The 27469-nt window shown below is 37.7% G+C and overlaps 1 protein-coding gene across 2 annotated transcripts in view; it reads right to left on the reverse strand.

Annotated features, from left to right (window-relative positions):
* LOC122794633 (RAP1 GTPase activating protein) overlaps window positions 1-27469 on the reverse strand; it is a 1835311-nt gene that overhangs the window by 1762705 nt on the left and 45137 nt on the right. For both annotated transcript variants that reach the window (XM_044063215.1, XM_044063214.1), the window contains exon 2: window positions 4770-4863. The gene's annotated coding sequence lies outside the window, so the exon portion shown is untranslated. The remainder of the gene's footprint in view (window positions 1-4769; window positions 4864-27469) is intronic.

Genomic DNA, 27469 nt, shown 5'->3' on the forward strand with positions numbered 1-27469 from the left:
CTTTCAAATTTGTCTTTCAAAATTGAAATGATTTTATGACATTCTTTGATCTTTAAAGTTGGTTCCGGTCAGGCTGGCTGAAGACATTCTGTCTATTGTGTTAACTAAGGACTAATTGCTAGAGTGTATATGTGAAATGCCTTTTAGTGTTGTATTCTTCTGTGCAGGTGTTAGCTTGCTAAATAATGCAGTTTCTATTAGCCTGGAAACTCAGGGCAGGTGTCAAGATGAAGCAATATGAATACTGGGAAAACCTAAGTGTCAACATGATGTAATCTGGGGAGGACCCATAGACATGTTTGTCAGTGATGTTTTATAAACTATGTCTCAGAGAGAGACTAAAAGCATTTTGATCTTGATATCCAAGTTACCAGCACTCTGCTTATGCTCACATAATTTTCTAGCACTGTGTTTTCTCTAAGATTAGCTAAAGAATAGAAAGTTAGATTAAGTATTTTTCTGTGTAAATCAGACCTGTCCTACTGTACTATTTTAAGTTTCTGTGTGATCTCTGAACTCTTAGATATCTGTGTGGTGTAGTAGTTTTGTCTTGTGTTCATTATTTATTATTACATATTTTTTAAACCTTCTACCTGTGGCTGGTTTCTGTAGAGACAAGCTCTAGAGTACATTGCATATTTATAGAGGTTATTGTAATAGGCCACTCTAAAGTAAGCCTTGACTGTTAGTCATACTACCATTGGATAATAATATTGCACAGTAATAATTGGACACCCTTTTAAGGGCCTTTTAGTAGCTGATATTATTAACTGGGTGGTGGCAGTAATTACTACCATATAGTCTGGGTAAAGGGGCACAGCTGGAGAATCTGTGTCAGCCTTTCCCAGGAGTGTCTGTGAAGTTGTATAAATACTTATCTCAAAGTGTGTGTGTGTGTGTGTGTGTGTGTGTGTGTGTGTGTGTGTGTGTGTGTGTGTGTGTGTGTGTGTGTGTTGTGTCAGCTACTTGGCAGGGACACGAACCACTGGTTGGACAGAGAGGGTACTGGAGGTTCTAGCTTGGTAGCTAGAAAAAAAGACTACCTCACATCAGAACAATTTATGACACCAATGATTTATTGCACTAAGAATGATCTCATATCAAAACAATTTATTACATATCTGAGGCATGACAAAAAATACAAGACTACCTGACATCAGTAAAAACATGACATGGACTCAAGTGCAAATACTATCTCTCATCAGAATTATCTATGACAACGAGGGCTATCACACTTTAGAACAATTTATAATATATCTCATGCACTAATAGCTTTCTCACATCAGAACAATTTTTGACATATTTCTGATGCTAAGGACCATCTTATATCAGAACAGTTCATGGCATATATTAGGTGCTAAGGACTGTTTCATATAAGAAAATTGTGTGGCATATCTCAAGCATGGACATCCTGAAATGAAAATAATTTATGACACATCTCAAACAATAAAGTAAAAGTCTGTTTCACATTAGAACAGTCTGTGACATATTTTATGCACTGAGAAATTAAAAGGCAATCTCTCATCAAAACAATATATGACATAACTTGACCCCCGTAAAGTTCTTGTTCTGTTGGCTGATACCTTCTCCTGCTTGCCCAGAGGAAATGCTTATCAAAATGTAGTGAACAATACAAACCAGTTGCCCATGCTAGCTACCCCTAGGTGATGTAGAAAGAAAGTGTTTGAGTCTGAATAGCAGCATTAGATATAGTGTTGGCCTGGCAGCACCCTCACCTGTGCCTCTATGGGCAGTATTTCAGTATTTCAGAGACACAGCAGATCATAAGGCTTTTAAAGTAATGTGGAACAACCACAAATGAATGCCATAAAGCAAGACCTAAACAGCAAATTTTAAGGCAAATGATAAAAAAAGATACGGATGACTAAAGTGTTTCACACCTAAACTGCCAATACTTAAAAGTGAACAGCTGACCATCAGACACTGGACAAAGTACCTCAGGAATAATAATGGTTTTGTTGCTTGACATTAAGTTCCAAAGACACTTTTTTGAAAAGGTGTACAATTTAAAACCAGTAGAGATCCAGTATTGTAACAAGATATGACAAACAGAACACTAAAACTCCACACATAACCATGCCGGCTACAAAAATGAGTCAATTTTTCAGAGATGAAACAGATGTGCAGAAACTGTACAGCACAACTACCTGTGTTTGTTAGAAAAATACACATAGTTAGTCAACAATACCATTGACTATTTCAGCAAGGACAGGAACTGCAAACCCTTATAAAACGTTACCATCTCAAGCCATTAGTTAATCATTATCAGTTTGTATTGTACTTCTGTTTACGTTTTAATCACTGATCTAGTGACATCCTCCTCAGAAGTTAAACCAATCACATGACCAAAGTATTTTCCACATGTGGGATTCCAGACATAACATACAGACAGGTCCTTCATACCGCTGTGTATCTAGGTCTTAGACATACAGGAAACTATAGTACCTACAGACACAAGCAAATCAACTTTTTGAAAGATAATGGGAACTGTAGGGAAACCACTCAAGAGTAGCTAAAATAAATAATATTCACTGTGAACATTACGTGCAAGTGTTTTTAAGAGCATGTAGAGACACGTCACATGCTACTATAAGACAAACATCCATGTGATTGTTGCACAAGTCTACATTTCTAATCAAAATTCCATCATTTAATTTAGCTCAGTCTAGCACATACTAAACTTAGAAAAACATTGGATCGGCAAGCAATTCAACATGAGGACCTATGCAAGCACTAAAAGACATTCATTTTAACATAACTGGAAAGCAGAAACAAAATGACTAACTAACAACATTCTTTCTACTTTTCAAAAAAAAATGCATATTATAACTGAAATAAAAGGTCTCGTAATAACAGCACAACAAGAAGGGAAACCAGTCGAGACACTGTAAATTACTCTAAAAAGTACAACTACTAACTATAGGATTATTCACTGACATAAACTCTAACTGACTACTAGTCCAGTGAGGTTTGTGGGCAAAAAATGAGGTACCCATTACAATCAGGAATCATGCAGTAAGACTTAGAACATTTACATTTTACAACAGACAGTCTATTTTGAGTAATTCTGGCTAAAGAGTTCTCCTACAGATGCTTGAGAGGTCATCTTTGCCTAGCCTACAAATCCTCAAAGTATCAAGTAGTAGGAAATCTTCTACACATTCACAACCCTCAACACATGCTCAAGATATCTTAACTTCCGCCAAAGTATAAATAGGACCTGCTGGTGAGACAGACATATAATCCTCTTTTATGGAATAGACCTCCTTTGGAAATAAAGCAAAGTAGTTCCTTGACATTCTGTAAGAGTAACCTGGATGAAGAAATGAGCAACTGTAAATACTCCAGGTCTGCCCTCTGAAGCCCTCATTGAAAGAGGTCATAACTAGTCACTACAATGTTGAGGTATTGCAGCCAGGCTACTAATGGTCCTCTGGATCAACAGGCTAGTGTTAACCTATGGACCTATGAGTGCTAAATGATTTTAGATACATGTCGGTAAAGAATATCCTGATTCTTTAGAGAATGTTTTACTTAAAACAAATGAAACTGCTAAAAGGAAAGTTTTTCTTACTATTATTAAACGGTTTAATAAGGGGAGTTGGATGGGATGAGACAGATCAATGTGTACTTATCCAACTAACCCTTTGCTGGACATTCAATTAGACATCCTGGGACTCTGTGTACGAAGTCATCAAAGGCATTCTACTGTTGTACTGGTTACACTAGACTGGTCTCTCCCTAATTTAAGCTGAGTGGCCCGTTTAGTCAACCCAAGAGCCTCACAGTAAACAGCTATACTGAGGCACTTGTCTGATCAGTTCATATAACTCTTTAAGGAGTACATATGTGAATAGTGATAGCTGCTTCCAAAGAATCTAATACAATGCATGAGATGAAATCCTTATTTGATTGTTATAATAATAATAATTATTATTATTATTACTATTATTATTTTAGAAATTCTCACACATCATTAGAGCAGAGAGCACTATGTTATTTTAGTAACTTTGGTGGGTTTTTTTTCTTTATTAAAGTGTCAACGCTGAAAAAGCACTCACCAATTGCCTGTGAATTGTATCTCCAAGTTAACAAGAATTTATGTGTACATCCTTTAATGCTGAAGTGCATTAGCTGATATCTGATCAATGTACATAGCAAACAACACAGTACAACCACCCGCAGTAGAACCAGGCAGACAAATTAAAGTTGAATGCTTTCACAAAATATTTACCTATATAGAAAAACTTGAAAATGATCTTTTGAGAAATCCAATATGATCTTTATTAAACTACTACTGTTCTTTCAACTTCATCTCTAACAGTCTCATATCACACCAGCTGACAAGAAAATGCCGTACAATAAAAGCTACAGGAGAATATAGACCGAATAGCTTATACACGTCTGAATGGTTATCAGCTAAAATCTATAACACCCAGGAGTTGGTTAAAAGTGCTTCCCCTAAGGATTTAGTTACACATAAGGCATAACAAGTTAGTCTTCCATTCCTTCTCAAATATACCAGAGAGAATAAAGTGTCAGAGGACCCTGGTTTATTGTAAATTCACAGCTTTCCATCTGCCTTGTCCAAATAAATTCACGGCTGTCAATCTGCATACAGAGCTATAAATCAAGACCTGTAATTCCACAGAAGTCCCATTGTGGGCTATTACTAAGCAATGAGAGCTATCAGAAGATTTGGAAAGGTAGTAAGTTCACATTAAACGTTCGTAGTAATGAAGCCTTACCTTAACGTAAGGTGCAGCCGTATGAGGACAGCTGATATTCAGACTTGGAGGTTCTAAGCTGTTAGAGATATGGTGGCTCCCACCATCATGTTTCCTGAAAGAATAATATTAATTATTAGTTTATTTTATTGCACGGTGTGCACATTATTATATGTTGCATAAAATTATTCTTCTCACTCGATAAATAGGAAGTTCCTATAACAACCCTGGAATACAGATAGACCTCTTTTAATCAAGAAACAACTTATTGCTCAGTATGAGACTTGCAAAATGAAGAAAAACACTCCCTTGGTAAGTACTAAAACACCTGAATGTTCCTCTTCTTCCTTGTAATTTGGTTGCATTAACATGTGCTTCAAAATATAAGGGAAATTGCACATCGCTGCATGCAGAGAGCTGAAACCCTGATTTGAATAATTGATATTTTCCTATGCAAATGCAGCAACATGTAAACAGTACGTTTTATTCCTTCTTTTACTTTGCTGCAATACAATAAAAACATTTGCTTCCAGATGACCCCTTTTTTGTTTCTGACCAGGACAACATGCTGCCTACAATCTTTGCTGTGCAGAACTTTTCATGTAACACTTGTCCCAAGCTTTGTGGTCTGCTAGTATAACCAATAATGCAACCAGTGTGTGTGGGGGGGTTGTCTTGTAGTCATTTCAAGATCTACAGATGCAGGTTCTATATGGCTACTCACACATAAAGTCCTGAATTTGTTTTCATTCCCAAAACATCTGTTGACTTTTGTTTACAGATCAGCTTACTTGCTGAACAGAGTGGGTGCAGGTTTGTATCTTTTTTTTCTGCATAACTAAAGGCTTTCTTTCCATGCACTAGCTATCTAGATGCAAAACACTGCCTTTTACATATGCTTCTTTAGTTTGCAGTTACTGACTGAACATGAGCCCTGCCTACTGACATGCAGCTTTACTTCTGAACTTCCCATTCAGTGCTTCTCTGCATAGTTTTACTGAACCCAGGTTTTTAAACACCAAGTTACGCGAGTTCAGAATTTTTACTTGTTAAACAACACTTACTTTCCCAGTGAGATTACTTAGTAAACCAACAGCATGGTTAATGACAGGAAATTAGGAAAAAGATGAGTGTTGTGTGAAGTGAAGTACTACCTTTTAAGTGTGTAATGATAAACCTTTCCCTTACAATTCACGAATGTACCATCACCAGTTTTCATTCACATACTGATATAGTCAGTTCCAAGGGGCTACAGAAGTGGGCATGCTATGTTACAGTTTCCTGGATGAGGCATTTATAAATGCCTTACCATTAGTCCCTTCCATGTACACCCCAACATATAGGTTCACAAGTAAGTCCTAGGCTAGCTGCTCTTGCAGGCCATTTTAAGACTAGACAATGTACCTCTTTGTGCTCATTTGGTTATAGATTGGTCTTACCCATCTCATGGTTCATAATTAAATATTACCTCTAATGACAATAGTTGGGATCATACAATAGATAATTTGAGGGATCCTATGCATGTGACAAACTATAAGGAGCTGCCTCTGTTCATTATTAGTACGGGGGCAGTTCTGGGGTAAATATCCTGGGGTAAATATTCTATCTCCCATCCATAGATCTAAGTTGTGCTTGAAAATGGATAGGGATGAATTTTGTTTTACAAGGATGGGGAGTCTGTTCTACAGCAACAGTACCCTCTTACATGGATACTCTTCTAAGGGTCACCATATCACATATTACAGCTTTTGGTGCATTTAGCAGTGACAGTGTGTTTGAGAACATTTCTTTCACCAGCAGTAACTTGCTGTCATATCCCCCACACTCTTACTTTGCTCATCTCTCTAGCCATTCTCTATTACGTTCCAGATACCTAATTTCAAACAGTGGCTAAGATTAATTTCCAAGTGCTCTGCAGGCTCTCCGCACTATTTTTGAGGGGGGGGGGGTTCACTTACCCAATGAGATGCACAAGTAATCTGACATGCATTAGGCATGGAACAGAGCTGGTGGTATGAGTGAAGAACGTTATGATAATGAAAAGCATGTGATATTAAATGGAGAAAGGCAGTTGGCTGTGCAACGGCTCGAGCAGCACTGTAGGGTACCTGACTGACATGATGGCATCACAGTGATGGCGGACTAGATGAGGCAAGCGTGCAACGTAACACTGTTCAGATACAGCTCACATGAGGACATCACAGTGATGGCAGACTAGATGAGTCAAGCGTGCAATGTAACACTGTTCAGATACAGCTCATATGACATCCCAGTGATGGTAGACTAGATGAGCCAAGTGTGCCGATGTAACACTGTTCAGATACAGCTCACATAATGACATCACAGTGATGGCAGACGAGATGAGCCAAGTCAGCGATGTAACACTGTTCAGATACAGCTCACATAATGACATCACAGTGATGGCAGACTAGATGAGCCAAGTCAGCGATGTAACACTGTTCAGATACAGCTCACATAATGACATCACAGTGATGGCAGACTAGATGAGCCAAGTCAGCGATTAAACACTGTTCAGATACAGTTCATACTCATCTGGCACAAGAAGAGCAGCCTAGCAGATATCAGACTGACCACTGTGTGACTGTACATCAACATCAATATTTATATTGATTTGGTGACCAGAAGTGTTCGAGTGGACTGAAGCCCCTTTTCAGTGGGAATCCAGGAAGAAAAATCTTGTCTAAAAAATCAATATATGTGAAAGAATTATTGCAAAAGCAAGGTTTTACATAAGTACATTCTTCACAGGGTGTACATTGTATTATGTACAGCATTTATAATTTTGTATTTTGTTTTTTTTTGTTTGTTTCTTTACTCTGATGACATTATGCATGTTTTCATTACATAAATGGGGTACAAAGGAAGGTAGAAAAGGGGAGAATAGCAAGCCAATGCAAACAGGAGGGTAACCATGAGATAGGAAAGATGGGGAGGGAATGTAAGCCAACATTTTTGGAGGAAAACAGCCACCTTTTTATACATAGAAAAGAAGAGTGGGAAATGGGACCGTAGTGATGGAAAGTTATGCCCATACAGAGAAAGAAAGGGAATAAAGGCAGACAAACAAACATACGCATCAACGCAGATGGGATGAAAGAAACAGAACAGATGAAGAGGACAGGCACAGGTCTACAGAGACTGGAACAGGATGACAAGAAGTCTTGAACAATGACATATAAGGAAGGAAAAACATCAGTATAAAGATAGGTTGGGGTTCTGGTATGGTCGGATGCCCAGATGGTCCAGAGGGCAACAGACCTAAGTATCATTTAACTGGCTAATATTAGTGAGTAGTTGTTGTTTTGCTGCCCCAGTGGGAAGGAATGCCAATCATACAACTATATCAGCTACACAAGAAGGCCTACCATGTTGTGGAGGTAGGAATTCAGTTGCCACCACACTGCTGACATCATCAGCTTCAGCACCTGACACCAAGTGACCATGGCAGAGCATTTCAGATCACTTACAGAAGGAGAACCTTCACTCATCCTTCCTGGGAAGTGGCCGGGGGGGGGTGCCAGTGACCCTACAGGTCACATTTAGCAAGAAAACCATTATTTCCATGCTGACTGGCATTCCTGACAGCCTCTGGTGACCAGTCATCAGATGGTTTGGATGTCAAAACCTGAAGCGGGCATGGTTGCACTGCGACAACACCTGCAGAAGGACAATACAATGAGAAAAGATGATCAGACATACATGGTGGCAGCACAGATGCAGCTGTAACTTTGGATCCAGCACACAACATCCACCCTTCACTATCAAAAGAATTGCTGCTACCTCCAGTGACCTTTGCTCATGTTCAATTTCACCTTCTCTGCAGCTGCAAAACAATATGAACTCATAACCACTCACATAAAACAGGTAACAAGGTGTAACAAACTGTTACTGGAATCGCACTCACACCCCCAAAGCAGGTCACTGTCACACTGCTATAGGTCACTGTCGTGATGCTGGCACTGCTCACCAGAGTGGGTGATAGTGACTTCACTCATCATGCACTGCTCTATAGTGACATCACTCATTATGCACTGCTCTAGCACATGGTCCTTAAAGTCCCTTGACAGGAACAAAGTGAAATTCCTGCTCTCCTTTGCACCTCATACAGACGCTCTGCATTTCACAATGTCTGAAGTAGCCCTGGTCACTCACTTACATCCACTCAGGGAGGAAAATATCAGCCTTACGTGTCTGTACATGCTTTAGATTATGTATCATATGACATAGCATTGCACTGTTATTACCGCATCTCTATTGTTCACAGATGTGCCAGTTGTGTTACATATGTGATTGTAAAAGCATACTGGTTACAAGCTTCATGGTTACTGTGACACACTCAGTACTCCAACAAATGTGTGAATCACTTGTGATCACCTTGCAAAAATACACTCACAAAAACTGAAACATCACAAACAGTATTTTAGAGTGAAAAAAAATGCTTTTGCGGGGAGGAAATCCACCACTCCCCGATACACACTGCACACCCACCCCTAATACTGACAGATGCTAATACCACAGCTCCTCTGGGTGGACTTTCTGCTTGAAATCTTGCCAGTTGTACACTACTGATTGCACAAATGAGTGTTCACCACTGGTATTTCACAAATAAACCTAGAAACAAATACACATGGTCACTGAAAGCTGTGTGTTATAGTAGTGAGTCACTCACAAACCGTGGTGCTGAGCAGCTTTCTCAGCATTACATGGATGCTAAGTGTCCCCTGTTAACAGAATATAAAGCACCAGCAGTGTCTCGTACAATGTTACTCGATGCCGTACAACAGTGGAGTACAGGAATTTCAAAAAATAGTACATTTATGGAGAGGTAGGGAAGGAGTTACAGAGTTTAGGTGTGAGTCCATGCTGGTAAAGTACTTCATCAAGAACAAGAAACCCTGTAGTGGATGTCAGACACCCTGAGAAAGATGGTGTAATATAAACGTAAGTGGGGCGTCAGCACTGCGCTGTCTGCCTGTGGCTTTTGAGGGGCAGAAACTGTGAACAATGGATAACATCGTAAAGGGTTCTGTTTAGGGAGTTTGGATGTCCATGGCCACATGGCATGGCATGGATACAGTCTCTATGAGGGTGGGGGGTTGTGCATGACACTAACAGTGGATGATAAACAGGTGCTTATATGAGCAAAAGCAACATTTAAAGCAGGAAAGATGCAACACCAAGAAAACATCAATCTGGGACACAAATGTGATATAAAGGCACTTGAGAAGGAGGGAGCACAAAAATATTTGGGAATCGATAAAAAATTAACAGTAAAACATGAACAAATGAAACCAAACTCAGTAAGGAATATTTTAGAAGACTAAAATAGATACTGAAAACAGCCCTGATATCTAGGAACAAAGTCCAGGATTTGCAGGCAAAATCAATGGCAATGTGGAAGAAGAAGGATTCCCAGACATGTCCAGTAGTAGTTGAAGCAATGGGCCTAATAGAAAAGAATTTACATTCATATTTAGATCTGCTACCGATACATATAACTCCATATGAACTGGAGAAGGAGTCAATTCTGGACACACTGTGTGTGCTGCAAAGAGTACTTTTGGCTAGCATCAAAGATTTGAACAATACTAATTTCACAGACTTTAATCATACTTTAACTCAGGAATGGGATCCATTCCTGTTACAGTATTAGAAATGTAAAAGACTTGTAGAAATTAAACCAAACATTTATCAAAGCATCTAGTGTGAAAACTGAACCCATAATTTTCTGATCTTTCAGCAAAAAAGGCAGACACACTCATTGATTGCCTTAAGCTAGAGAAACATGACTACATCCTACATCCCAGTGGTTGCCCATGTAGGAATTAATGACCTGAGGTGCTCTACCCAGAGGGATATGTGGATAGACATGATGAAGCTTACCATGCATGTGTTAGAGGCAGGAAATACACTGGTCTTGGGTAGTATCTTGCCTTCACCGAGAATAATGCTTGGATACAAAGTCAAGATAATTAAATTTAACAACTACATAAGTAATTGGGATCACCCTAAGAGTGAAGATCTACTGAGACCAGCATTAGTAGTAGCCAGGCAGTAGCCAGTCATGCGACTCCCCTCTTTTCATCATTCTTGGACAAGCTAATTCTTTATTTTTCAGTAAGTACTGTTTGATTTCTTTATAACTTCAGAATATCTGTCTAAATACTTCATCCTTAAATTTTCAGGATCTAAGTATTAGTTTCCCCTCAACTGTTTGGCAGTGCTATGTACAGATTCAGACACCCTGAATGACATTTTTCCTGTAAAAGGAATATATAAGGAAACAGCTCCAGTACTTAGTAATAATGACCATACCTCCTGTCATTTCTTAAGATCAGTTCCCTGTGCATTTTCCTGTTAACCTGGTGAACTTGGGCATTCTGAGGCAGTGTAGCAACTGCCTCATGTACACAGACTACCCTCTCCTCTTACCTCCCTACACTCAGACTTGTGAGAGATGCACATATATATCCAAATTGGAAGCCATGCATTCTCAAGCCAAGACTAGAATAGCTGGTCAAGAGGAGAAGGTCAACACCTGCACCATACCACATGCAACACATAGCCGTCCAGAATACCCACCATCACAGCTCTCACATAAAAACACAAACCACACAATTACCTTCATGGAGGCTATCAATAGAAATCTACCCAAACAGCAGAGACCTGCAATGCTGAAATACACTCGACCACCACAACACAGCACAAACTACAAGACACATAGCTCACCTACACTGTGTGCCCCTCAACCTAAGCCCCTAAGGCAAAACAGCTTGCCCAATACACTAATCATAGGTGACTCGATAGCTTGGCACACTGATGTCCCACTCACTAGGTTGAATAAGGAGAAGGTAACTGTCAGCTGTCTATCAGGTGCCAGAATCCAACACATAACACATGCACTCAGGTCACTCCACAGTAAGTACAAGTATGACTCTGTCACTGTCCATGTGGGTATGAATGACCTGAGATGCACCTCCCTGGACTGCATGAAGAGAGACATGGAGGAGCTCTCAGAATATGTGGCCCAGACAGGTATGACCCTGGCCCTGAGCAGCATCCTACCATTGCCCAGAACGATACCAAAGTACAAGCAGAAAATGATTGATTTCAACAATTGGCTAAGTTTCTGGTGTCATTCTAAGGGGATCCAGAATCTTTCTGCTTGGGATGACATGATTGACAGACCTCAATGCTTTGTCAGAGATGGCCTGCATCTGTCACCTCTGGGTTTCTGGATACTGGCTAAGGCTCTTGCTACCCTATAGTGCCTTTTTAGGTGATGTTTCAAAGACAAAATTAGCACTGTAACAGCTATAAATAAATGCAACCCGAGGGTCATGCTGCTCAATGCTAGATCTCTAAATCTCAAGATGCACTCGCTCGCAGCACTCCTCAAAATGGAGAACATCGACATTTGTGCTGTAACAGAGACCTGGTTTAAAGCAGTAGAAAGCACCCCTGCACTACCAGGCTATAACTCATTCCACACCTTTTGGCCCCAGAACATGGACCGAAGCTCCAAAGGCAGTCATGCCTCCATATTCATAAAGGATATGCACACCTCCGGACTAGTAGCACAGCTTAAAGCATCTGAGATACTGCAGGTACAACTAACATTGGGTAAGATGGCGATTTAGATCGTAGACTGCTACAGGTCCCCAACCATGTCCCAAGACTTTCACTCCACATTTCTAAGCACCCTGGAACATATGAAGGTCCAACCCAGCACTCTCATACTAGGTGACTTCAACTACCCTCCATCAACTGGGAAAACTACTCATGCAGCAACGCTTCCTGGTATTCCTCAATTCCAATGCCCTGGACAAGCTCATTCTTACCCCGACTAGAGGAAGCAACATCCTTGACCTGGTTATTACTAACATGAGCAACCATTGCTCTACACCAGTAGTCAATTCCTCCCTGGTTAGATCCGACCACAAGCTAATCACCATAGAAATCCACATCTCACCCACACCCCCTGCAAAGGTAAGCTTTAGGCTCCTAAAAACAGAGGTGGCTAAATTCACAGCACCCATGTCAATGAAAAATAGATGCATGACTGCCAAATCATTCACCAATGCACTGTAAGAACACGTACATAAATGCACGGAACTACCGATACCCAACAGAACCAAGACGCTGGCCTCCAAAAAACGGAAGCCAATCTGGTGGTCCCCTGCCATTAACAAACTCTACAACAGAAGCAAGAAACTGTTGCAGAAAAAGGTGAAGTCCTAAGACTGGAAGAACTCCCTTATTAGCCTCAACAAAAAGTTGAGATCCTCTCATCAAAACCTCCAAAGCCAGCTATGAAAAAAGAATTGTGGCAGAAATTAAAAACAACCACAAAACCTTCTATAGTTATATCAAGAATATCCACAGCAATACTCAGGTTTGCTCTGAGTTACTGCACAATGGCACATCCTATACTGAGCCAACATATATTGCCAACATACTGGCTGACAGATTCAGTGCCAACTTTACCCCTCTCTCCCCCTAGGCTTGCCGCCCCTCCATTATTTTTCCAGACTATCTGGAAATCAAACTGATTCTCCGGTAGTCCGGAAAACACTGTACAAACTCCAGTATTCTGTTTCAAAAAGGAAACAGACTATTGGAGTTTGTAAATCGGCTGATTTACTATGCTTTTTTAGAGAAAAGCATAGTAAATCAGCCAAAAGCAGGCGGCGGGAAGAAAAAAAAGAGGGCGTTCCTGCCGAGTGATGCCATCATGATGTCACAAAATGGGCGGTATGTGGGCGGGAGAGGGGGTTGGGTGCGCGGGATTACTGGTGATGTGAGGGGCGTGGCTTTACTCCAGTTTTAGCCATGAAGGAAGGTGGCAACCCTACTCTCCCCACTAGAGGACCAAGCACAATACTGGAGGAATGCCGGGCACCCAGCATTACTGCAGCACAGGTTAAAGCTGCACTGTCCAAGGCCAATAATACAGCTTCCATGGGACATGACAATATTCCTGGATGTGTTCTACATGAACTACAAAGTAAACTGGCACCACATCTGTGTGCCCTGTTCAATCACAGTCTCACCTCAGGATTTGTCCCTACTGAATGGCACACTGCTACAGTCATCCCTCTCCATAAAGGGGGAGCGACTACAGACCATGGGAATTATCACCCTATTAGCCTGACAAGTCTGATATGTAAGGCTATGGAGCGCATCATCATGGACCTAATTAACAAGAATATAGGGAATCTCCAAACTCTATATCCCACACAATTTGGTTTTGTGAAAGGTAGGTCATGCCTGCTCAACCTGGCTGACTTCTTTGAGTCAGTCACCGGAGCTGTGGGTGAGGGCAAGGCAGTTCATTCAGCCTACCTCAATCTGGCCAAGGCCTTTGATATCATTTCCAAATCAGTAATTATTGATAAACTCACTAAACTAGCCATCAACCCCTATATCACTAGGTGGGTTTCAAATTGGCTCACAGATAGAACCCACAGTGTGAAAGTAATGGACTCAAAGTTAGACTGCTGACCAGTCATGAGTGGAGTCCCACAGGGATCATTCCTGGGTCCTCTCCTGTTTGGCATCTGCTTCTCAGATGTCCAGGCCAACACAGAGGGACTCGGGCTGACCAAATTCACAGATGACTGCAAGCTGAAAGCCATTATTAACTCTCCAACTGATGTAGACATCCTACAGAAAGGCCACACTGAGACCAATGGCTGGTGTCAAAACCATGGCCTTAAGCTTAATGCCAAAAAATGCATCATCATCCCCTTTGGGAAAATCTTAGTTCCCACAAATTACCACAGAGATGGGAGCCCACTGAACACTGAAGGCATTATAAGAGATCTGAGGACACAGGTTGACAGCAACCTCTCCTTCGACCACCACATTTCCACTGTGGTTAGTAAGTCCTTCTATGTGGCACATCTCATTACCATGGGTTTTGCAACCAGGAAGAAAGAGGTCATCATCTCTCTCTACTCTTCCCTCATTAGGCTAATCATCGAGTATAATGTGCCATTTGGCATGTACCTCACTAGACACATGCAACAGCTGGAAAGGCCGCAAAAATAGCTCACAAAGAGGATCCTAAGCCTTAAACACATGTCCTACCTGGACAGACTCAAACAACTCCAGCTATTCTCTGTCTCATATCATTGACTAAGAGGCAATCTCTGCCTGACTTACAAAGCCATGTCTGACCCAGCTCTGTTAGAAATGCTACATCTAAAGAAATCCCAATCCCTCCACACCACACACTCCAGAGACCTCAACCTCATTATCACAACCAACAGAACATGCTGGAGGGACAGGTTCATAACCCAGAGACTACTCATGCTCTGGAATAGACTTCCCATACATGTCAAGCAGAGCACCTCACTGGCCCTCTTCAACAGAAATCTTGATGAGTGGATGGGAAATAGAAAGTTCATACCGGGGATCACTCCAGTGAATCTCTACTTGATAAGGCATGGGGAACTAACATCGGGCAGCACAATGCCAGGGAACTTCTATGGGATAGGCTTGAAAAGGCTCCAGGGACATTAGCCTAGGACACACCTATGAACCTAAGAATCTATGAACCAGTGTGTGACTGACTGGGATGACATTGTAGATGAGATTTCCTGTTTTACCAGGGATGCCTCACACCTGTTATACCAGTGCTTCTGCATACTGGCTAAAGCCTTTGCTGCCTGTGTAGTCCATTTCTTAAGTAGAGTTCCCCTACTGGACATTGTTACACAGAGAATTCCAACTCAAATTTGGACAATATCAAGGTGGCACTACAATGCAAGGAGTCTAAATACAAAGATGACAGAACTTGCAGTCCTCCTGCATCTCAAACTTATTGATGTCTATATAGTTACTGAGACATGGTTTCAGTGTAAGGACAGCACTCACTCTATGCCAGGGTTTAACTCCTATCATGTCTTCAGACCCTTGAGTAACTGTGGGGAGTGGTATATCACCTTCACATCAGTTTATTCACCATCCTCACTAGCACCACATAGAGATCTAAATCACCCTTAATAAATCTGACTATTACTTTATTGATACTTACAGAGCCCCATCAATGTCATCCAAAGATTAGAGAAATTACCTCAGCACCATCGAGGTATTAAATATCAAACCAAATATCTTATTATTGGAGAACTCAAACATAAGTCACACACTTACAGCTCTAAAATTAGTTATGCTTAACATTTACTAGACTCCATTAATACCAATGCACTAGTACAAACCATAACACTACAGACTAGAGGCTCTAATACCCTAGACCTGGTTCTTACAAACCCAAAACTGGCCTGTACCCCACCTTGCATCTTCTCATCTCTTTTTTAAATCTCACCACAAATCAGTCATCCTTTCTTTAAGGTCTAGTGGTACTGCCCGACTACCAAATGAGATGGTCTTTAGGGTCTTCTCCAAAGCAAACTTAGTTCAGCTTTTAGAAAATCTATGCAAACTTCCCAATAATACCTCACAAATAGACACAACCGAGGGGGCTACTGCATTCACATCTGACTTCTACCAGCATTTAACAGGGAAACAAAGAAGATTCATGTACAATGTTTAACAGATGTAGAAAGAGAGACTGAAAGGGCATTTGAAAGCTTTATGTATAGAAGTACTGGACATTGCAAAAGTTTATGACACAAGGGGTTTAGGGACTGGTGGCTGGGATTGTAATATTGTGTTAAATATATATAGAGAGAAATTGATACATATACCAAGCACGATAAATGTGGAAGGGAGTAAGGGTGTTGTAAAGTACTGTGGACAATGCAAAACATTCTTTCTGTGGGAAACAAGGGCATTTGATAAGTATCCGTGCCAAAGGAAAATGTTATATTTGTGGGGAAATGGGAAACGGTGCAAAAAATGTGAACTGAAATGTTATAAATGTAACAAAACTGGACATTTGTAAATGGATTGCAAAAAATGAAAATAACAGTCAGGAAAAAAGTAAAAGAAACTGAAGAAAATGAACAAACTGAAGCCATTTTAGAAGTAGAAATAGAAAAAAAATAAGTGAGAAAAATAAAGAGGTTATAGAAGAAGGTTCTGAAATAAGTGACAAAGAAGACATAAACTAGGAAGTAGTAAAGGGAAAAAATATACTGGTAAATGACAGAAAAAGACATTTTAAAGGGATAAGTACCAAAGAAAAAAAAAAAGAAAGAAAATGGATGTAAAAGAATACGTCCAGCTGAAACTTGGGGTTTGATATAATGACTAAATCATCTGACTCACAAACATAAGGTACAGTGTTTGATTCACACCTTTGGGAAGGAAATTGGTTACGTTTAAAATGGTCTGTTAAGAAAGCTAGCCTAGTAGTTAACTATGAACTTATGAAACCATGAATCCAAGGAAAAGGGAAAATGAAATGTTTAGAGTGCTTTCTTTAAATGTGAACAGCATTAAGAATATAGTAAAAATAATAAAAAGTGTGGTGTGGTGTAATACATCGGATGCAGATGCAATTACATTAGAAGACAAGAATTTTTAACAAATGGAAAAAGATTATGAACAGATAAACTATGGGGAGGAAAGATAATGTTGAATTTGGGATATGAGAGATGTACTGGAATAGCCATACTCTTTACAACTACAGTAAAGATAGCTGTAACTTTAGAAAAATGTGAAGATTAATCATTGTGGACTTAAAATGGAAAGCACAAATATATAGAATTATAACATATGTTTATACTAACTGTAAAGAAAGGGACAACTTATTTCATCAGATTTAGACTAGGCAGTGATAAATATGAATATTATAATAACAGAAGACTGTAACTGTGATTGAAGAGACAATTGTAAAAAGAAAGGACATGATATAAGAAAAATGCTACAAGGTATAAGATGTGGTAAGTTAAAACTTTGGGACAAAACTTTATGGACTTGCAAAAGGGATATATATAGAAATGAAATAGACTGTTTTATGATATCAGAAGGTTTGGTTTTATGAGTAGAGGAGGTAGCTCAAACAGGATCTTCTGATCATCTTGCAATATGGTTAGAGATATGAGAAAACAAAGAATATATAAAATAGGCAAAGGAATTCAAAGGATAAATGAGACAGCATGGAAAGAAGAATGAAAGAGATAAGTAATACACTTATGGAAAGATCATGTTACTATGAAAACATTTTATAAAAACTGCTTTGAATGGCGGATGACATTTAAGGAAAAATATAAAAATGTTTTTTACAGTGACAGTATGATGTGAGAAAAGCAGGGAAAACAAAATATAAAAGAACACATAATGAATTGGAAGAGTTAGAACAAAATCATAGAAAGTACTTTGACAATGAAAAATGATTATATGAAAGAAATCAAGAAAAAATACAAAAATTATTATATGAGCAAAGATATTTTTATAAGGATAAAGAGAAAAAGTATCTAGTTTCCTAAGCAGATTAGTAGAAGAAGTTGATAGTGTAATTAGAGAAACAAAAAAAAACTGAAAAGGAGAAATAGAACAAATCAGGACAAGATTATGAAGTGTAGTACAATATGTGCAAGAAATCTTAAAAAAAAAGAAGGTAGTGAAAAAACACAGAAAACAAATAAGTTACATAAAAAGGACAAGTAAATTTAGATGCAGCTGCAGGCCTAAATGGAATAGGGTATGAAATGTATAAAAATTTAAGGGTCTGTCAAAAAATATATACTTTTTAAAGATGTTATATGAATGGTTAAATGAAGGTTTTATGTGTAAAGAAGTATGCAGTGGAATACTTAAATTCCTATGAAAGAAGGAAGATAATTATATTGCCAACAATAGTACTGAATAATAATGATTATAAGATCTTTATGAAAATAATACAAAAGAGATTTTAAACTAAAATGGAAAATATTATGGGAGATAGCATATATAGTATAAAGAGGAAGTGCTGTTACGAATTATTAATGCTATAGAAATTGTGGATGATAGAGGGAAGTTGGGATAATGGTTAAGATATTTGACTTACAGACACAAGGTGCAGGGTTTGATTTTCACGTGGGTTAATTGGCTAGGCTTAAAATGGCCCACAATTGCAGTTAGGCTAGTATTAATCCATGAACCTGTGAACACAGAAGAAGAAGAAGTGAAAATCATGATAGGAAACCTTGATAAGGCATTTGACACAATTGGACATGAAATCTTGCAAGTAATAATGAAAAAATATAATATAAGTGAGACAATTAGGTAACTATGTATGACAGGGTAAAGCAATAAAAAAGAAAAAGTACTTGTAAATGGCTGATTTAGCCAAGAGGTACATATGAAAAGTGATGTCAGACAGGGATGTCCAATGAAAAGTGATGTCAGACAGGGATGTCCAATGAGTTGTATACTCTTTGCTTTAGTTATGAATGTGATAATATGTGAAATAAATTACAAAATGAAGGAGGTGGGGTATATAACACCTGTCATGTTAAGAATTACAGTTCTGTTAACATATGTAGATGACATTATAATAACTGCAAAAACAAACTTTGGATAAAAGAAGTAAACATTTGCACAAATGAGTGTCTAGAGTTGATAGGGATGGCTTTAAATAAAGAAAAAAGTAAAGGTTTTAGCAATGTAGTAAAAAATGGGGGTATATATTTTAAAATTAATGAAATTTATTTTTGGAATAAAGATGTAATTATTTATTTATTTGCAGTTTGTTTTCCAGGATAGTCCACTGGGCTACAAGGAGCCCATTTTCAATGGAGTCCTGGGTAGAAAAGCTACAGAGAAATACAAATACATAGTACAGAAAGTGCACAAATCCATAATATACATTTCAATTAAATGTTAAATACATATTGAATATAGTACAAACCCATATTGCACAATTCAAATAGATGTTACATAATACAGAAATAAAAAAAAAAGATTTTCATTAGGAAAATTACATCAAGTTAATTCAGTAAGTAGTATTTTTTTTAGGGAATTACAATGAGGTAATTTTTTAGTCATTGGTTGAATATGTCCCAAGGGATATAAAACTTTAGAAGGTAGTGACAGGCAACAAAGTTTGGAAAGTTAGGAAGAAAGTGTGGTAGAGTAGAATTTTATGGCAAAAGCAATAGAAGAAATAAAACAAACTTGTCTTTTCTGGAGAACATATATATTATCATTCAGAAAAAAGGCTTATTTTATAAATTCAGTACTTATGGGAAAACAGCATACTTAGCAAGTGTGTTTATGTTGCCAAGAGTATTTGAAAAGGCATTATTGCAGATAATTTTTTTTTCAGTTACAGGGGGTTCTAGATTAAACATAGTAAAAAGAGGAGTTTTGTATGTAAATAAAAAAAGGAGGGTTAGGGTTAATTAACCCAGGGGTATACACTGCATCATTACATTTGTACAAGGTGCTAAAGTGGATAAATAAACAAGCTTAATAGTAAACTATAAATTTAAGTATGATAATTTGTGGGATATGATAAAAAGAGTAAAAGAGAAAATGTGTGTATAAATGAAGAAATAAAATATTACCAAGAAAAAATATTTTTGTGGAAAATAAAAACTGATGCTATAGAAGAAGATAGAAAAGTATGGTATAAGAATGCAATTATAAAATGTTACTATGTAAAACCATGGGAAAATCATACAGATGGAAAAAAAGCTATAAAATAAGAAGCAAATTGTGTAATCAGAAAGTAGAATATCAAGATTTTTAAAGAGTCTTGTAACAGATAATTTGCCAGTAAAAAAAACATGCTAAAAAGAACAGTGATAGAATGTGTTTGCATTGTCAGACAGCTGTTGATTAAAAGATATGGTAATATACGAGGCAAAATAAAAAGGTGACAAGTGATAAGAGGGTGGAAATGCAGAAGGAATTGGTAGTGAGAAAGGTCGATCCTTCACAAGACATGAAGATGTTGTTCCAATTAAAGTTGTTTGAGGGAGAGGCCGAATCAGAAGCAGAATGTGCGATTACAACCTTCCAGTCCGAAGGGTTGTGGGATGTCTACTTAAAAGATCTAATGAAGCAAAGTGAGCCAGAGAATGAGAACTCTATGTAATGCAGTGGGATGATGGACTGCATACAAGAAGAAGAAGAAGTGTAAGATATAAGAAAAGAAAAGGTCACACTCACAAACTGTAAAACAAGGGGAAAAAAGGAAGAAAGGCAAATGGAGGTGGAAAGGAAGTATCATGTTAGAATAAGCAGTAAGGGAACTTGAGAGGTATGAAATATGGAACAATGTTATTGCACCAAGAGAGGTAATCATGTTTATTCATATTACTAAAGACTCTTTCTGTCACATTTTGTTTGAAACTGGACAGTGTATGGAAACATTTCTAGAATAATATGAAAAGAAAATAGGTGATAATCCCTGGAATTTATATGCTGTACAAGCATTTAATAGAGAGGTGAAAAAGAAAATGTTTGTGCAATTCTGTACTGAAGTAGAGAAAGAGACACTCAGAGACTATTTAAAAACTGTATCCACAGATGATATTAACATTACAAAAAAATTATAATACAGGTTTATGGACTGGGGGTTGGGAATATGGTGTTTTGCAAATGAAAAATGAAACCTCAACATTAAAAATGAAAATATAATACATGTACCAAGTATAATTAATATAGATGGAAATGGAGGGTTGTGAAATATTGGGATCAACCAAAGATGTTTTTTTTTTTTTTAGTAAGAATGATCATTTAGTTAGTAATTGTGATAAAATGAGGTGTTTTATTTGTGGAAAAACAGGTCATGAAGCAAAAAGACGTGAACATAAATGTATAATTTGTGAACAAATGCGTCATTCATGGACAGAGTGTGAGATAAATGGAAGGAAAGATGGGAAGGGATAAAAGGTCAAGTAAAAGATAATGTTATAGAGCACAATATAGAAATGGGACAAGACAAAAAGATAAAGGAAGATACAACAGTAAAAGTTAAATAATTAAGAATGAATAAGGGACACCAAAAGCAAGTTAAAGGAAAGGAAGGTGAGATTAGTAATTCAAGTGAAGAGGGAGACACAAAGTGAGTGATGAGTAAAAGTTAAATAAATTTGATTGAAAAAAAGAGATAAGGATAAAACGCATAAATTACAAAATACAGGTTTGGGAGAGAATAAAAAGGAGAAGGATGAGAATAATAAATAAAATCTCAGCTATAAATGTGAATAGTATAAAGAATGTTAAAAGAAGGACAGGATGTTGGAATGGTGTGGATTGTTTGATAAGGATATTGTAATATTATCAGATATGAGAATTCTAACAGAGGGAGAAATGAGGCAAGTGAAAAAACTATGAGACGGTAAACTTACATGTAATACAGAGGAACATAAATGTTTAGGTATAATAAATTTAAGTAGAAAATCAGTAGAATTTGTGAATTATTATGAGACAGCAAGTTTTTACTTTATATTCATTTCTCTTCTAATCTTCGAGCTATGTGACAGCAAGACATAGCTTCCCTCTAACACCTTTGTAAAAAAAAAGGTTATATACTATACTTGTCAAGTTTTATAAACTCAACTACTTATTATCAGCTAGCCTCCTTGCAATGTTCGATGAAATATTTCTGTTTTTGTACACTGTATTGTGGTACTCTGTCGTATGTTTCCTACTTTTCTGTTAAATATTTGTTGGAGCTTTTCTCCCTGGGTCTCATCTGCAAATGACATTACCCAGTAAACAAATGTAATAAATAAAATAAATAAATTATACATTAGTGATATTAGGAAGAATGACAATACTAGATGGGAGATGGAAGACCCAAGTATATAGAATTATTGCAATATATGAACATGTTTTGCAAAAACAAATGGAGATATTGTTTATTAAGAATCTTACTCATTTTGGTATTAATATGCAAATAGTATTGGTAGGAGATCATGTAGCAATTTGGATAGGGTTACAAGAAAAAGCGGGATATGTAAAAATAGGTTGAGGTATCAACGGAACATATAAAACAGAATTAAATCAACAGGCCAGGAAAATTATTATACAGTTATGGTTAGACCATATAGGAATGAGATTGTTCTATAAGGATTGGACAAGTTGGTGGGTAAGTTTGAAAGAAAAATATAAGAAAGATCTTTTAGAATGGCAAAATGTAAAAAGATTACAAGTTAAGAACACATACAATCTTAGTCAACAAGTATTTACAGATATAATAAGTAAAAGAGGATTTGTAGGAAAAGAAAATATATATATGAAATGAATCAAGAAAAAATTAAAACATTATTATTTAAACACATATTTTTTTACAATGAAAGAAAGAGGAAGATGACCGTACCTAAGTAAATAGGTAAAAGAAAACAGGAAAGTAACACAAGAATTAAGAAACGAGGAAGATCACCGTACCTAAGTAAATAGGTAAAAGAAAATAGGAAAGTAACACAAGAATTAAGAAACGAGGAAGATCACTGTACATAAGTAAATAGGTAAAAGAAAATAGGAAAGTAACACAAGAATTAAGAACCGAGGAAGATCACCGTACCTAAGTAAATACGTAAAAGAAATAGGAAAGTAACACAAGAATTAAGAAAGAGGAAGATCAGCGTACCTAAATAAATACGTACAAGAAAATAGGAAAGTAACAAAAGAATTAAGAAACGAGGAAGATCGCCGTACCTAAGTAAATACGTACAAGAAAATAGGAAAGTAACAAAAGAATTAAGAAACGAGGAAGATCGCCGTACCTAAGTAAATACGTACAAGAAAATAGGAAAGTAACAAAAGAATTAAGAAACGAGGAAGATCACCGTACCTAAGTAAATAGGTAAAAGAAAACAGGAAAGTAACACAAGAATTAAGAAATGAGGAAGATCGCCGTACCTAAGTAAATAGGTACAAGAAAATAGGAAAGTAACACAAGAATTAAGAAACGAGGAAGATCGCCGTACCTAAGTAAATAGGTACAAGAAAATAGGAAAGTAACACAAGAATTAAGAAACGAGGAAGATGACCATACCTAAGTAAATAGGTACAAGAAAATAGGAAAGTAACACAAGAATTAAGAAACGAGGAAGATCACCGTACCTAAGTAAATACGTAAAAGAAAATAGGAAATTAACACAAGAATTAAGAAACGAGGAAGATCACCGTACCTAAGTAAATACGTACAAGAAAATAGGAAAGTAACAAAAGAATTAAGAAATGAGGAAGGAGCAATGGTGAATACACAGAAAGAAATAATGAATTTAATAAAAGAACATGTTATAAAAACATTTTCTGAGAGTAAAACAAATACAGGACATAAATGGCATTTAAAGGAATTAACTGAACAAGATAATGAAGTAATAGAAAAAAATATTTTGGTGGAAGAATTAATGAAAGTCTTGAAGACAGTCAATGTAAAATAAGCTACAGGATTGGATGGGAATGAATGTTTAATGAACAAGGCTATATTAGAATGGCAACAAAATATTTTTTAGAGGTATTAAATGAATTGTTAGAGTAAGGAACTGCAGGTACAAGTACATGTACAAGAGACATGAAATTCGTATGGAAAAAAGGTGAAAAAATAGAAAGTAAAAGAAATAAATTATTGAGTGAGACAGAACTTGGGAAAAGGGAAAAGGGAATCAGGAACATTTGATGATAATAAGGGAAGTGGTAAATGAGGTGATGAATAGAAATGCAAACCTAAGAATTATGAAAGGATATGTGAGCAAAGCGCTGGATAAGACACAACATAATATGCTATGGGAGATTTTTAAAAGAATATAGCATAAGTATTTATTTATTTTATTTATTTATTTTACATTTGTTGACTGGGATAGTCTGACTGGATACATGTCCATTTTCAGCAGAGGCCCGGGAAGAAAATCTCCAGACATAAAATACAAAACATTATATATATATATATATATATATATATATATATATATATATATATATATACATGCTAATAACAGTATATTAATTCATAGGTTCACAGGTTCATAGGTAGGTACTAGGCTATTGGCCCTAAGGCCTATAGAAGCTTAGCAATAACAATTCCCTGGCTATTTCTTCCCAGAATATTTACTTCCCTGGTCCCCTGTCTAGCAGGGTGACTGACGTGATCCCCGGGGTGAATTTCCTATCTCCCATCCAGTCGTCAAGGTTCCTTTTGAAGAGGGCCAAAGAGGTGTTATGCTTGACATGTATGGGCAGTCTATTCCAGAGTATGGGGAGTCTCTGGGTCAGGAACATATCCCTCCAGCATGTTTTGTTCATCGTGATGACAAGGTTAAGATCCCTGGAGCGTGTGACTCTGAGGGATTGGGATTTCTTTAAGTGTAGCATGTCCAACAACTTTGGGTTTGACATGGCCTTGTAAGTTAGGCAGAGATCGCCTCTGAGTAGGCAATATGTGACAAAGTATAGCTGGAGTTTCATTAGACGGTGAGCATAAGGCATCTGCTTTGGGCCTGTGATTCTTTTTGTGAGGTATTTCTGTGGCCTTTCTAGTTGTTGCAGATGTCTTGTGAGGTACATACCAAATGGGGCATTGTATTCTATAATAGGTCTAATGAGGGATGAGTACAGAGGGACAATGACCGCATTTTTTCTGGATGAAAACCCCTTAATGATGAGGTGTGCCACGTAGAAGGATTTCTAACTGTTGTGGCTATGTGGTTATCAAAGATAAGACCACTGTTCACCTGTGTCCCTAGGTCTCTTATCACACTTTCAGTGTTTAGTGTACTGCCACCTATGTGGTAGTTCACAGGTACGTGTTTTTTCCCAAAGGGACAACTATACATTTTTTGGCATTTAGCTTGAGCCCATGGCTCTGGCACCAGGCATCTGTTTCAGTGAGGCCGTTTTGTAGTATATCCACATCATTTGGGAATTCAATAATGGCTCCCAGCTTACAGTCATCTGCAAACTTTGTAAGCCAGAGTACCTTAGTGTTGGCCTGTACTTCAAAGAAGTAGATGCTAAACAAGAGTATTCCCAGGACAGAAACCTGCGGTACACCACTTGTCACTTGTCTGGAGCTGGATTTGGAGTTGGCTACTTTTACAGTGTGTGTTCTGTCAGTAAGCAGGTTTGCAACCCATCGAGTGATGTAGGGATTAATGTCCAGCTTAGTAAGTTTATCTATGACTCCAGGGTGGGGGATAGTGTTGAAAGCCTTGGCAAGGTCCAAGTAGGCTGTGTGAACCACCTCACCCTCGTCTATGGCTCTGGAAACTGATTTGAAAAAGCCGATCAGGTTCAGGAGGCAAGATCGACCCTTCATGAACCCATACTGGGTGAGGTCCAGTGTATAAAGGTTGCTAATATCTTTGTTTATAAGTTCCATAATAATACATTCCATGGCCTTGCAGATCAGGCTCATCAGACTGATGGGATGGTAGTTCCCAGGATCCAAAGTGGACCCCCCCCCCCTTGTGGAGTGGGATGACTGTAGCTGTGCGCCATTCTGTGGGCATGAAGCCTGAGGTGAGGCTATGATTAAACCTGACACATAGGTGAGGTGCCAGTTCATTTCATAGTTCATGCAGTACACAGCCTGGGATGTTGTCTGGTCCCATGGATGCTGTATTCTTGGCTTTGGAGAGCATGGTTTTTACCTGAGTGGCCATGATTACTGGAATTTGGCATTCTTTCGGTATTGAGATGGGCCATTTAGGGGGTGAGAGGGGGTGAAGTTGGCACTGAATCTATCTGCCAGGATATTGGCAATATCCTTGGGATCAGTATATCTAGTGCCATTCTGCTGTAACTCAGAGCAGATCTGAGTATTGCCATTTAGATTCTTGACATAACTATAGAATGCCTTGTGGTTGTCTTTGGAATATTTGGCAATTTTGTTTCCGTAACGAGCTTTGGAAGATTTTATGAGGTATCTCAGCTTCTTACTGAGGCTGGTGAGGGAGTTTTTTGAATCCTGGATTCTCCCTCTTTTCTGCAACAGTTTCCTCCTACTGTTGCACAGGTTGTTTATGGCAGGGGACCACCATATTGGCTTCCTTTTTTTAGAGGACAGCGTCTTGGTTCTATTTGGGATGGCTCAGTCCATGCACGAGTGAATTCAGTACAGTATTTCATTTAATAAGTAGAGATTCATCACAAAGAGTGTTACATATTAACACAAGCTGGAAGGTTATTGTCATAAATTACTACAAGCTGGTAGGTTATAGGCAAACAGATAGGATGAAGTCAAAGTGGATCAAGAAGTCCTCTATTAGCACATGGTTGTAGGATGAAGTAAGAAAATAATTAAAATATTTGTTTCAGTGTATAATAAGAATAAAGTGAGATTATTCATAAATGGATAGTTAAGTGAGGAAATGGAAACAAGTAATATCTTTTTTGCTTTAATCACAAATGCAGTTATTAAAGAAATAAGGTTAAATCTGAAGGGAGCTGAATACTGCACAGCAGAAGGGTTTCAAGTACCAGTAATATTTTCTTTTGCAGTTGACATATTAGTAATTACATAAAATGAAGAATGTGTGAAAATAGAAATTGGAACTATTATTCAAGAATTAAATGTGATTGGTTTAAGTGTTAATAAGGAAGAGTGAAGGGTTAGGATCACTTCAGAAAAATAGCAGGAATTCAATTTAATAAAGAAGAAATAGAAATTTTAGGCAGAAAATCTGGTAAGGAACAGCAGAGATTTACACAGTGGAAGAATATGATTGATAGCAAATTGCTGCATGTTTTGGATAATGTATAAATTAACGTTTAGGAAAAAGCATATTTCAATGATATTGGATAAAACTGCACATTTACCTGTGTTTACCATACCACGAGAGTATGAAAAAGAT

The sequence above is a fragment of the Protopterus annectens genome, chromosome 2.part1, assembly GCF_019279795.1.
Source record: "Protopterus annectens isolate FY-2018-M chromosome 2.part1, PAN1.0, whole genome shotgun sequence".
NCBI lineage: Eukaryota > Metazoa > Chordata > Ceratodontiformes > Protopteridae > Protopterus > Protopterus annectens.